The following is a 13,063-nucleotide window of genomic DNA, read 5'->3' as shown; positions in this document are numbered from 1 at the left end:
CCTCGGGTTAATTACTCCCAAGGGAAAGTTTATAGGTTGTTAGGCAAATGTAAAACCAAGGTTGGGCCTTGCTCGAGGAGTTTTATTCAAAGCGAACTGTCAAGGGATTCCCATAAACCCGACAGCGTAAGGAACGCAAAATCAAGGAACATAACACTGGTATATCGGAAGCTAGGACGACAAGAGTGGAACAAAACACCAGGCATAAGGCCGAGCCTTCCACCCTTTACCAAGTACATAGATGCATTAATTAAATAAGAGATATTGTGATATCCCAACATAATCCTGTTCCAACATGGAGCAGTCTTCAACTTCACCTGCAACTAACAACGCTATAAGAGGGGCTGAGAAAAAGCGGTAACATAGACAAACAACGGTTTGCTAGGAAGGGTGAAAAGGTTAGAGGCTGACATGGTAATTTGGGAGGCTTGAAAAACAAGTGATAGGCAGCGCAGCATAGCGATAGAACGAAGCAACTAGCATAGCAATGATAGTAGTGAGATCCAGGGTAACGGTCATCTTGCCTGAAATACCGCTAGGAAGAAGAACGAGTCCATGAAGAAGACGAACTGGCGAAGACGAATCAAGCGTAGACGAACGAATCCTCACGATCGCAACGAAACAGGAACTATCAAGAAGAAGCACAACCAGAAAGAAGCAAACAACATGGTAAACACACAACACATAAACATGACACGATGCTCAACCAAGTATGATGCATGAAAAAGGCTATATGATGCTACTCATGGCAAGAGATGATGCATACAAGAATATCACATCAAAGCAAGTTTAAATGAGGCCGAAAATAACACATAACAATTCCGGTAAGTCCTCATATGCAAATTTCGAAATTTGTCCAGATCTGAATAAACCTTATGTTAAAGTTGTTAAATAGCAAGTTAAGATGCACCAAGATGATCTACACGAAATTCTAGTCAAGTTCCATATAAAGTTCATTTCATTCAGAGCTACGGCCTAGAAGATATGAGCAGAACAAGTTAAACATAGCATTGATGCAAAATGCATTCAAACATCAAGCAAACACTCTCAAAACATTGATGCAATATGATAAGATGAAACTACATGCAAAATCAAGCAAGTATCATATAGAGCATGCTCAAAACGGAGCAACGGTGCAACACATACACTCCAAACAAGTTATAACAACAATCTACCCAAAACAACAAGTAGGCACTTTGTAATTATCAAAACAACATGCTACAGGAAACATATGAGCATAAACTTGACATTCACTTCATTTACAGATAACATACTTCAAATATCATTAAGGTTCAGGTTCATAGGCATCAATATTAAACCAATATGATCAATTCAAAATGCAACTTTATAACACAGGAGCATATACATGAGCAGAGTTAATATGATGGCAACTTGAAAGCAATCAAGAGACCAGCTACAACAAGTAAACATATCAACCAAGGATATGGCATGAAAGTACCCATAACAAAGAGAAAATAATATCATGGCATCGTATACATATGACTCATGGATTAGTGGGAACCAATAAGATAAGATTGAATGTTGAAACAGTTTCAGCAAGTGTAAAACAGCAACATTATGATAGCATGTTTGCAAGCATGGAACAGAGGCATATGATATCCAAATTTAGCAAACATGGAATGTGAACAAAGTAATCATAGAATACTTCAAATTATGTAATTGGAGAATCTCCAGAATAGGAAAGTATCAACTAATATCACGCTCACAACAAGGCATCATGAAGTTAACACAAATCTGGAACAACATGTAGGCATGTTCATGGCAATGAAAACATATTCTACAGGACATATATAGGGCATAAAAAGGCATGGAATGATAATCATAACATGTACAACAAGACATGTCAAATAAAATCTCCATAATATGCATGGATTAATTGGTAGCATCAAGCAAACATGGCATCATGATATGACAGAATCAGCATTGACAGAACATTAACAACGAGTAGCCCACTTCACAAGCTTGATGCACTCAATACATGGCATATAAAAATACTTGTATTGCACTCCTGTAAATATGGCATAAATATCCTCCTAAAACATGTAGACATCATTCCCATAGGATGCACACACAAAATGCAACAAAAATGACAAATCAGCAAGTTACATCAGTTTTCAGTAGTTAACAGCAACATGCACTTTTGCAACAGGAATTACCATGTCAAGATGCACCCTAACATGAATGCATAGCAAACCAACATGTAGATCATGAAGAGAAGAACATGTGCATATCAAGATCATCATCATAGGATAAACAGGGACGAAGTCATAGAACTCGGAAGATGCATACATGATGTTAACAATCAGCAGATTCCAGCAGTTTATATCACTTAACAGTTTTGCAACGAAGATTAAGGCATCAATTCAAATAGCAGCATGAATTAAAACTACTCCATCATCTAGAGCACCAAGAGATGAACATTTTGACATATTATGCACGCAAAACGGAGCACCGAGCATTAAGTTATGACATGACAAAGTATGCAACAATAGATGAAAAATCCTGGGACGGTGAAAATATACCCTCACGAGAGACGGGACGAGGTCGACCCGGGATGGAGCGGTGCAGGCTTCGGGGGAGGCGTTTGGTTCCCGGACGGGTGGATCTCATCCCACCCGTCCAGATCCGACGAACGACGGCACTCCGGCAAGGAGCTCGAAGGTGGAGGCGGCGGGGTGATGGCCAACGCTGGGCGGGGCGCTTGGGCGCGTGGTGGCCGGCGCGGTTCAGCGGGGAGCGGCGCGCGAGCAGGAGGCCTAAGGGCGGCGGCGCTGGCCGGAGGAGCGGCGCCGGGCGAAGGCAAGGCGGCGGTGGCGCGCGCCGGCGGCGGAGGCGCGACACGGGCGGCGGGGAGGCCGGAGTCTGGCGCGGGGGAGCCGGTGCATCAGGAGGGCGGCGTGCGGCCCGGTTCGGCCCGGGGCGGGCCGGATCTGGGCCCGTCGGGCTGCGGCGGCGTGGAGGAAAGAGAGGGCCGGCGGGAACACGTGGCACGACGGGGTTGGCTGCGGAGGCGGCGGCGAACATGTCCGTTGGTGGGGAGGTGTGTCCGGCGGCGCAGAGGGAAGAAGGCTAGGGTTTGCACCGCGAATTTGGAAGGGGGAGGCATATTTATAGGTAGAGGGAGCTAGGAGAGTCCAAATGAGGTGCGGTTTTCACCCACACGATCGTGATCCAATGACGGAGACCAGAGAGAGGGTTTGGATGGGCTATCGGGGTGTATTGAAGGGGTGCTATGCTGCAAAGAGAGAGGGAGTTTCGGTTAACTCTGTTAACTGTTGGGGCATCAAATGACCTCCAAATGGAACGAAATTTGACAGGCGATCTATCGGTGATATACCAAGGCCACTTGACAAATCTCGACCCATTCTGAGACCGTTTTTCAGCGGATCACAAAACAAGAAATGAGAGGTGCGACGGGCGCGTGTGAGAGTGGTTGGGCTCGGAACGGACAACGAAGAGAACCGGGGGAACCCGGACAGATGAAAGGTTTGAAAAACATGCAGATGAAATGCACATGATGACATGGCAAAGTGCAACACACAAGCAAATGACATGGCAACGACGGCGAATAACTGGATGACACCTGGTGCATCGGATTGGGGCCGTTACAGGTGCGGCTTATATAGAGTGTGTCGCAGCCCCATGTCTCCCACACCACCGGGAAAATTAAGGCCATTGAATGAGGCAGATACTAGTGCTGAGCCTATACTACAGCAGTTACAGGTAACGGTAGTTATAACTCTATTTAGTGGACGACTTAGGATCCCTCGACCATTGCAGCTCCCATGACTCCTTGCCCTATACACCCGAGTGGTTGATCGTTAGCCGAGTGACGTGTGGCTGTCCAAGTGTTGTAGAGTCGTCCGAGTGATCTTCCTGATGTACGCATCTGAATGCTGGCATGGTCCAGGGACCTACCTATGATGGTGATGGGCCCCATGTGGGTCCCAAATGATGGGTCCTTGACCCTACCTATAATAGGTGACCACATCAGCGCGTGCGGATCCTATCTAAGATGAATTGCATATGGACCAAACAAACCCTACCGGTGGTGATGGGGAGTGTTAGGACCGAGAGTATATCGACCAGAATGGGGTGAATGGGAGATTCAGAATTTCTTTCAAAAGCTTTGAACCAAAACCCAATCACAGCAGCGGAATAGAGTATTGAAGGAAATGAACATAATTATTCTTCTTCATCAGAAGCCTATTCATTGATAAAAGCATTGACGACAGTACGAGCATGATAGATCACAGGTTTAACAACAGTGAGAGTAATGCAACATGCAAACAGATGTAGCAGAGTGAGACACAACATAGTTGGAACTAAATACAATGCTATAAAACAATTTCGGAAGTAAATCTGAAGTACAGGATGGTAATGAAAGACTACAGATGATGATAAAGAACGGGGATGAACACAGATACACAGGATAGAGATAACAGAACAAACTGATCAAGAAATCTATCAGCACATGATGTCTACTATGCAACCTTCTCCTTGTAGACGTTGTAGGGCCTCCAAGTGCAGAGGTTTGTAGGACAGTAGAAAATTTCCCTCAAGTGGATGACCTGAGGTTTATCAATCCATGGGAGGCGTAGGACGAAGATGGTCTCTCTCAAACAACCCTGCAACCAAATAACAAAGAGTCTCTTGTGTCCCCAAAACACCCAATACAATGGCAAATTGTATAGGTGCACTAGTTTGGCTAAGAGATGGTGATACAAGTGCAATATGGATGGTAGATATAGGTTTTTGTAATCTGGAAATATAAACACAACAAGGTAACTAATGATAAAAGTGAGCACAAATGGTATTGCAATGCTTCGAAACAAGGCCTAAGGTTCATACTTTCACTAGTGCAAGTTCTCTCACTACAAAAAAAGACACATCCGTGACATTTTGGGCCGAACAAATTTTTTTTCTATCATACTTATGACACTTCTATGATGATAATTGTGACAAAACCCGGTATAATCATAGATGTGATGGGCTCCTACTTCTATGACAAAAAATCATGACAGAAAATGGGCTTTTCGTCCTGGGCGGGCCGGAGACGCAGCTGCATGACATTCTTTGTGCCATCCATGACGGAAAAACCGTGGTAGAAGTGAGGGAGAGGAAAATATCAGGGTGTTCCCGGTTACTGTGGGTGGTTGGGGCCAAGCGATGCACAGAGGTTTGTCGTTTCTCTCATACACGCACGCGCGTGGGTGTGAGGCATTGGGCTCTAACTGAACCCGAGCGATTGCACTGCAGGCTACGCGTTACTGAACCTGAGCGATCAATCGATGGCTCTTTACTGAAGCCCATCGAGCGATTCCTGCGCTACTGCTGCTAACTGAAGCCGATCAATGCTGCCTCTGGATGAACAGTAAGTGTTGCTGGGGGTTTTGATGAACAGTTCCCGGTGGGGGTGGATGAACAGGACCCCGTGGTGTTGCCTCTAGATGAACGGGACCTCGATCGATCGAGCCGGTTGGGGCTGGATGAACAGGAACCCGTGGAGGGCTGGATGAACAGGACGACCCCGTGGAGGGCTGGATGAACAGTAGAGGGTGAAGGGGTGGATGAACAGTAGCCCGTGGAGGGGTGGTTGAACAGGAGCCCGTAGAGAGGGTTGGTTGAACAGTAGCCGGTGGAGTAGCGCGCGGTGGAGGCTGGATGAACAGGAGCCCGTGGATGAACTGTCGCAGGTGGAGGCTGGAGGAGGTCGACGGTGGATGAACAGTAGCCTGTGGAGGTTGGAGGAGGTTGACGGTGGAGATGAACAGTATCCCGTGGAGTCTCGTTCTGCGGTACGCCACACCCCTCCCGATGAACAGGACCCCCATTTCGACTGTAGCGCTCCAACACAAGTCCGTTTCCTCCGTTTTGCGGTACGCCAGACCCCTCCCGATGAACATGATCCCATTTCTAACGTGGTCGGTCGAACACAAGGCCATTTCCTCCATTCTGCGGTACGCCAGGCCTCGTTTTCATCGGCTGTTCCGTCCAAGCCAGTTGGCTCCCACGCGTTCTGTTGCCTCCCGATGAACATGACGCATTCCGTTGCCTCCCCATGAACACGATGACGACGCAGTTTCTCCGTTCCGACCCTGCCATGTACACGAGCCCTGGTTGTACATATCTGAGAGTAGGCGTTCCAGAACCCGCCCGTATGTACGTATGTGGCTGTGTTTTCTTTCTTGCACACTGGCCGCTGTACGTACGTGTTCATGTTACGTGCGCGCCTCTACTACGACACGTGCGCGCCTCTACATCGACCAGTATGTATGTACACGTTCGTGACCAGAATGACAACGCTACGTACGCTTCGACCAGGTGGGTCCCAACTATCAGGCACTTCCCTGCGTGCGAAGATGTAGCTGGTGGGTCCCAGCAGTCAGGGGAGAATCATTTTTTTTGCCCGGATGCACTTTCTTGCGTGCAAAGATATAGCTGGTGGGTCCCAGCAGTCAGGGGGAAATGTTTTTTTCATGAAATATGGTGGCCCGTCGAGTGGGTCCCTGCTGTCAGGTGGAGGAGTCATTATTTTCCGCGTAATAAGAAGGCACTTCCTTGCTGCAGCCGTGCACCCAGCTGTCGGCCTCTCCACGTATAGTCCACGTTAGATGGAAGTCTTTCCTTGATCATGTTGACCATGCCGCGCCGAGAGCGCCAGGGCGGTGGACGACGGCGAGGCCTAGGAAGGGGATGGCGCGGAGACGGGGAAGATGCGGCAGTGGAAGCCCGCGCGGAGAGGAGTACGAGGGTTCACTGGTTCGGCTGCGGTGTGAGGCCGCCGTCACCGCAGGGCCTGGCCAATGGTGGCAATAGTAGGGGCGGTGAGGCCTCCGAGGCAGCACAGTTGGCCACGGGAGGTAGGAGCATGCGGCACGACCGGTGCTGGTTTGCGCGGCTGGAGCAAGAAGACGAGAGGTTGAAGAAGCACTACGGCCGTTGGATGGACATCGTACGGTCACTGAGCTAGAATCGTTTATATTGACTAAGTTGACAAAGCCCTCCGTCCCCAACGAATTAGTAGGCCCATAAGTCAGCCTCCCACCATGGTGGGTCCCAGCTAGCAGGGGGAGTATTCATTTTTTTTGTGCGTAATAAGGAGGCACTTCCGGTGGGTCCGAGCTGACAATGGGGGGAACGATTTTTTCGTGAAATACGGTGGCCCGTCCTGTGGGTCCCAGCAGTCGGGGGGAAACGTTTTTTTCACGAAATACGGTGGCCCGTCCTGTGGGTCCCTGCTGTGAGGTGGAGGAATAATTATTTTGTGTGTAATAAGGAGGCACTTCCTTCCGGCTGTCGTGGACCCAGCTGTCAGCCTCTCCACGAACAGTACTCTTCCGATGGAAGTCGGTCATTGATCACATTGACCACGCCGCGCCGAGAGCACCACGGTGGTGGACAACGGCGAGGCCTAGGAAGGGGACGACGCGGAGCCGGGGAAACGCGGCAGTGGATGCCCACGCGAAGAGGTGTATGAGGGTTCACTGGTTCGGCTGTGGTGTGAGGCTGCTGTCACCGCAGAATAACAGGGGGTGTGGGTTAGTGGAGGGATGGCCTGGCCAGCGGTGGGAGTAGTAGGCGGCGGTGAGGCTTCCACGGCAGCACAGCCGGCCACGGGAGGCAGGAGCAGGCGGCACGACCGACGCTGCTTTGGGCGGCTGGAGCAAGAAGATAGAGGTTGAAGAAGCACTACGGCCGTTGGATGGACATCGTACGGTCACTGGAGCTAGAATCGTTCATATATTGACTAAGTTGACAAAGCCCTCCGTCCCCGTCAACTTAGTTGGCCAACAAGTTAGCCTCCCACTATGGCGGGTCCCAGCTGGCAGGGGGTATTCATTTTTTTGTGCGCAATAAGAAGGCACTTCCTTGTGTGCGAAGATATAGTTGGTGAGTCTGACCTGTCAGCAGAGGGAACTTTTTTTCACGAAATACAGAGGCCATTCTGGTGGGTCCCAGATGTCAGGTGGAGGAATCATTATTTTACATGTAATAAGGAGGCATTTCCTTGTGTGCGACCGTGGACCCAGCTTTCAGCCTCTCCACGTACAGTCCACTTCCGATGGATGTCGTTCATTGACCATGTTGACCACACCGCGCCAAGAACACCATGACGGTGGACGACAGCGAGGCCTACGAAGGGAACGACACGGAGCCGGGGAAGACACGGCAGTGGTTGCCCACGCTATGGAGAGTACAAGGGTTGACTGGTTCGGCTGCCGTCGCCAAAAAATAACAGGAGGTGTGGGTGAGTAGATGGATAGACAGGCCAGGGATGCAAGTATGATGGGGCCGTGAGGCATGCCCGGCAGCACAGCCGGCCACGAGAGGCGGGAGCAAGCGGTTCCGACGGCGCTGGTTTGGCGGCTGGGGCAGAAAGATCAGAGACTGAAGAAGCATGATTGCCGTTAGATTGACATGTAACGGTCTGACGCTAGTAGAGTTGATTGTTGACTAAGTTTCTTTTTGGATAAACCTTGTGTATGCATGAACTTAGTAGGCCCACAAATCAGCCTCCAAATCTGTGACAGACAACATAGAGCCCATTTGCTATTTTTTAATAATTTGCAGCCCATTTGCTAATTCTTAAGTAATTTATTACAGCCCATTTTCTGCCCAGGACCATGGTCAAAAAGTTCAACCTTATTTTGCATATTTCGGTGGAGTCCGAATCGTTGTAATCCGGAAATGATAAACACTTTTTAAGAACTTATTGATTTGCCAAAAAATCGTTTTGTTTTTGTAAGCAAATAAGACATGGGACAATTGAGTTGGTTTAAGGGAAAACCAGTGGTCAAAAAGTCAGCGATGGGAGGGAAAACAGCAACAAAAATAAGGATGTAAATATGAAAAGGGAATTTTATGTATTTTCAATATAATGATACGTGTATATGAACTAGTAAAATTATAGGTAGAGATTAGAAAACGAATGTAGGACATGCGTTTCAAGAGGAAAATAGAACTGAGCTGTGTGTTTGATTCAGTAAAAAAACTGCCTGCAGATGTTGTATGACCAAATATAACTAACGTTGGCAGGCCAGCGAATAGATACCTTCTGGATCTTTGTGCCCCGTTGTCGTCATGGGCTAGGCCTGTTAAAAACAAAACCAAGCATGGGCAGTCTACAGCCTAGTTGTAACTTGCTCGACCTTAAAAACAATATTCGTGCTCAGTAAATGAGAGAATCTTGCAAGTACAGACTGATAACTAGGATGCAATAGGGATATTGTTTTTTCATTGTGATAATAAGTGCATGCACTTGTTTCAAAAAATTTGGAGAACTGGGAATTCAAACAGCAAGTGCTTATGCTACCCATCAAATAAAAAATCAGGTGCCTAAAAATTCATTTCGAAACAAATGACTCAGCTTTATATCCGCGTCGACCCTCGGCATGATGGTTGGAAGCAAATGCAAGTTCACACCAAAAGATCGTTAACAACAATACAAACTTGCGGATGACAAGGTAGTACAAGTACCAATACCAAACTAACTTATAATATTTTTACTCCTGGCCCTAGTGTTCGTCTAGTAGAAAATCTTGTAGAGGACCAGCTCTCGCTCCTTCTCTTGCTCCACGTCCCCAAGGTGGTACTGGTGCATCACCCAGTTGGTTCTCTGCTGGTTGAAGTTCTTGTTGGTGTGTAGCGCCAGAACCTTTTTGCGGCCCGTCTGCCGGCCGTTGACCATCACCGGCAAGGTATTGCCGATCTTGTGCCACATCACATGCATGCCACACACCGCTGTATCTTGCGATGCGTCTATGTGCCCCTTTTGAACGCCCTGGAATTGTACTGGAAGAAATGCTTGCTTAGGCCACTCAGTGTGATACCTGCAGTATTGTCGAATACAGGTTTTCGTGTAGGTAGTTGGCATTTTCATAACATCTTTGGCATGTTGCAGTCACTTGTTTCACTTTTTATTAACTGTCAAATTGTAATTGCTTCACCAGCTCTGCGTCTAAAAAGAAAAATAGAGCTATAAACAAAGGAATATGTTTGTGCAAGTAGACAGCCGATCGGTGTCTTACCTGGAAGTTTCTCAGGATGGGTGTAGCATGTGCCGTGCTCGCTGTCGATGGTTGGCATGAACAAATTGATGAGATGGTGAGATCTCGTGCTGTCAGCACTCACTTTGGCCTCAAGGTGCTCGATCAGCTCCTGATCCGTGGGATCGAACTTGATGCCAGCCCGCAGCACCGGCCAATCCTTCTTTGACTTGCGGCGGTTAATTCCAGTTATATGGTACTCAATGTATGATCAATCGACTGTTTTAAGTGAATCATGAAAGATTTCGACAGATAAGTGGTACCACAAATCTAAAGTCCAGAATACCCGAACACGCCGCCGGGATTCTTGTGTCACCTCATGCGCAACGTGTTGTCACGTCAATTCAATGTGTGGACATGATGAATAATTTGACCGACGTATAGTAGTACTGCTACTGTACTACTTACTAGTCGTATTTAGTGTCACATTTTAACCATAGGTTTAACTAACAAGTAATACACACACACACACACACACACACACACACACACACATAAACACTATTCTGATCACGGGATCAGAATAATATTCTGATCACAACCTGAACTGCCTGAGTTATACAACCTGGACTTCTTCCTGTATAAACTCGACCTTCGGGCTATCTTCATAACCGTGCCTTCTACCTTAAGTTTTTCTAATCAATCGTGTTGTTTGTGATATAAATGTAATGTGCACACGTTTTGTAGCAACTAAATGCTTGTTTTAAATAGGAATCACGATCATTGGCGGATTTGGTCTCGGGTGATGATGAACTTGTGTCTGTTGCAAGATTAATGCATGCTTTGGGTGTTGTCGAAGCTCTGGCACGATGGGAATTGTGTTTCGTACAATTTTGTTGCACAATTTTTTTATTTCAAGTGAATTTGGAACCGGCCGTGTTCTTCATCCGCCCGAGATGCATCCTCCGCCATCGGCGATTTCTTGTTTTCCTGTCAAGTTTCCTCACTAATCTGCGTATTGTTGTGAAATTGAAGGCTTACTACGTCGTCAATTTCAATTGGGAGGGTCCATACGGTTTGATTTCTGGTGCTTTGATGTTGGCACTCCCGCGGCTGTTGCACGGATTTTTTTGCGGTTTCTGGATTTGCCCTCCTTTCATTTTTCTTGTGGAAAGGTAGTTCGCAGATCATTTACAAGGGTGTGCGGACGTGTTCTAATCAGGCGCAGAAGATTTTATGCTTCTGACGAATTCTTTCGTTCATGTTTTGTGTGTCATCTAATGGTCGTTGTACAAGCTGGACTTATGTGTTGTTCATACCTAAACTTCTGATTTTTCCTTTATTTTGCAAGGTTGTGGAGCGAGTCCTCTGTATTTCTTTCCTTTTTTACTGTCATTTCTTCATTCTTTTCATTGGTTCTGTTGCAAGGTCATTTAATTGTTTGGCCGATTGATATGCATATATTTTTTATTTTTTGTAGTATGTTCTCGTCATCTAATAGTTTGTTGGACTTCAGTTAATAACTATCCTGAACTTCTGTATGCTAGTTCGAGGTTTTACATAAACCCGGACTTCTATATCATCACTATTTGAACTTCTTATTCCCAATGTCTGTAGTAGAAGCTGGACTTCTATTGTACCAGTGATTGAACTTCTAGGTTTCCATGTTGCAAGGCGGTGCAACATTGTTCTCTATATTTCTTTTCTTTTTTGGTAATTTTAAATTTTTTTGAATTGGTTTTGAGTTTGTCTAGTGTGCAACCATAGGATTAGTCCCAAGTATGCACGCATACTTTTTTATTTATTTTTTGTATCATGTTTGCATACTTTGAACAACTGTAGCACTTCAGTATGTGTTGGAATTGACCCAAACGATTAAATCTGGGAACCAAATTTAATCGGGGTTGTTTTCTCAATCATTTTATGTTCTGTTGTACAAGCTGGACTACTATAATTTTCATACCTGAACTTCTATCGTCTTTACGCATGCTTTTAGGAGATGAGTCAATACGATCTAGTATGTCGTTGCTATTGTTATATAAAAAATCAAGTATGTTTTATGTTGTTGACTGTCGTCATGTGTGTGCCTGTCAAGCTGGAGCACAGGCACATGCATCCTTTTTTTCCTTTTAATCTATGTTTTTGGGATAGTTTTTTGATCATCCACTATCTTCAGTACAAGCTGTACTTCTTTTTAATTAATGGTTGAACTTATGATTTTCCACATTGCATTCCACATTTGCAAGGTGAAGGTGCATGGTGCTATATATTTTCTTTGTTTAATTTTTTTGTGTAATTTTAGTTCTTGAGATGTTCTTCTTGGACTTTGTATCGTGAGAAATCATGGGATTAGTCCAAGTATGCATGCACTTTTTCTAGATCGTCTAAGGGTCGTTGTACAAGCTGGACTTCTGTGTTGTTCATACCAGAAATTATGCTTTTCCTTCTTTGCAAGGTAATGGAGCAAGTCCTCTGTATTTCTTTCTTTTTTATGTTATTTTTCATTCTTTTGCATTGCTTTGGATTTTTTTTTGACTTTGTCCCATGAGCAACCATGGAATTGGCCGACGGATATGCATATTTTTTATTATTGTTTCTAGTATGTTTTCATACCTATAATAGTTGTTGGTCTTTAGTGAATAACTATCCTGAATTTCTGTATGCTAAACATTTTTTAACATGTTAATTTGAGGTGAATAACTATCCTGAACTTCTGTATGCTAATCATTATTAACATCTTAATTTGAGGTGAATAACTATCCTAAACTTCTTCTTTTTTCTAGTATGTTATCGTAGTTATAATAGTTGTTGGTCTTTAGTGAATAACTATCCCGAACTTCTATATATTCACTATTTGAACTTCTTTAATTATAATTATGTTTGTTATTTTAGTATTTAAATATTTGTAGACATTGAAATAGGCATTGGGCCTAGTGACAAATGCGGTAGCGCGAGGCCGAGAAGGGGGGAGGGGGGTCGGGACCCCCCTCCCCTCCCCCTGCGAGGCCGAGACAGGAACAAGCCGGAGCAGGCGATGACACGGCGTGCCGCGT

Source organism: Triticum dicoccoides, chromosome 5B (genome assembly GCF_002162155.2).
Source record: "Triticum dicoccoides isolate Atlit2015 ecotype Zavitan chromosome 5B, WEW_v2.0, whole genome shotgun sequence".
Lineage (NCBI taxonomy): Eukaryota > Viridiplantae > Streptophyta > Magnoliopsida > Poales > Poaceae > Triticum > Triticum dicoccoides.
The sequence above is the reverse complement of the archived record's forward strand: the minus strand, read 5'-3'. Positions refer to the sequence as shown.